Source organism: Gossypium hirsutum, chromosome A06 (assembly GCF_007990345.1).
Source record: "Gossypium hirsutum isolate 1008001.06 chromosome A06, Gossypium_hirsutum_v2.1, whole genome shotgun sequence".
NCBI classification, from domain to species: Eukaryota; Viridiplantae; Streptophyta; class Magnoliopsida; order Malvales; family Malvaceae; genus Gossypium; species Gossypium hirsutum.
Genome location: NC_053429.1, coordinates 82,531,649 through 82,533,217, shown reverse-complemented (window position 1 = coordinate 82,533,217; position 1,569 = coordinate 82,531,649). Strand labels below are relative to the sequence as shown.

The 1,569-nt window shown below is 38.4% G+C and overlaps 1 non-coding gene across 1 annotated transcript; it reads left to right on the top strand.

Moving 5' to 3' along the window:
• Positions 1-903: 903 nt before the first annotated feature.
• On the top strand, positions 904-1,010 carry LOC121231071 (small nucleolar RNA R71). The gene has a single exon (XR_005929140.1). It is a non-coding gene; the product is annotated as a small nucleolar RNA R71 (small nucleolar RNA).
• The last annotated feature ends 559 nt before the right edge of the window (positions 1,011-1,569 follow it).

Genomic DNA, 1,569 nt, shown 5'->3' with positions numbered 1-1,569 from the left:
TAACACCCCAGTGTTGCATTAACTCGATATATAGACTCCCTTATTAGGTTTCACCCTAATCCGACAAAATCTTGTCACCCTATCTCTAGGCGTGCAATCAACTCCACTTAATTATGGCAAATTTACTCTTAGACAGGGAATTTTGCTCCTCTGAATAAGCGCATTAACTTAAATCAATGTCCTGGAATATTAAAACAAGAATTAAGAACACATAATTAGGAACAAGTCAAATATTTATCATACAATTCAGATAATAATAACAAGATCCGTATTAGGTTTCATTCCCCTTAGGTATTTAGGGGGTTTAGTTCATAATTATGGAAGAAAACATCTCAAAAGAATAAAGAAAACCCAAAACTTTTGAAGGAAATTGAAGGGAGATCTTCAGTCTTGATGATGAATCCTGCTTCTGAGATGGATCAATCGGCTTTCCTTGAGTAATTCCTTGCCTCCTACTCTGTGTATCTCTTCTAAGTGCCTCCTCAGGTGTTTAAATAGGCTTTAGAATGCCTAAGAGCCCTCTAAAGTGACCTTTTTTCAAATAGGACTATACTTGGGCTCAACAGGGACACGCCCGTGTGCGATTTGCTTCAGATCGTGGTCAAGGCTGTTAAATAAGCATGGACGTGTGGTCTACCCATAAAGTCGTGCTGCGGTTTTTCCAAATGGACACGGCCATGTGGATTACCCGTGTGAGGAAGTCCGGGCTGTGTTGATTTCCCATGTTGGTCAATTTTCTCTGTTTTCGACCCGTTTCTCACTCTTTTTACTCACCTATGCTCATCTAAGCATAAAATATGAAATTAAAGGATTAGGAGCATCGAATTCACCAAATCTAAGGAGAAATCATCCATAAATGTGATAAGCATGAGATAAAAATATGTATAAATTACAGTTTCTCATAACCCATGGTGAGGGCACGTTCTCAAAAGATGCTTGTATCTCTCTCATGCATCATAGAGTGTTTTTAGATCCATCTGCACATAAGAAGAGATGTCATTCCTCAACTTAGTCGTTTTAGCCGGTGGAAAATATTTAAGTAAAAATTTTCGGTCATTTGTTCCCAAGTAGTGATTGACCTTCGGGGTGACGAGTTCAACCACTGTTTAGCTTTGTTCCTTAATAAAAAGGGAAACAACCGAAGGCGAATGGCATCATCAGCAATGCCATTGATTTTAAAAGTGTCATAAAACTCCAGAAAATTTGCCAAGTGATTGTTTGGATCCTCATCCTACAAACCATCAAACTGAACAAACTGTTGTGTCATTTGAATTGTGATAGGTTTTAGTTCAAAATTATTTACACCAATAGCAGGTCTAACTATATTTGGCTCAGTTCCTGTTAAATTTGGTTTGGCATAATCATACATAGTGTGTGGAGCAGGATTGTGATTTACTGGATCAGCAGCAATCACAGGAGATAACGAATTTTCCTGATTTTCAGCCACCTCCTCGGTTATGGTGTGAATGTCGTCCTCTTGCTCTTTTTATATGTATCTTAGGCTTCACCTTATTTCTCTCTGGTTCCTGCAACTGTATGATCGATCTCACTATGAAAAAGTAATGGTCC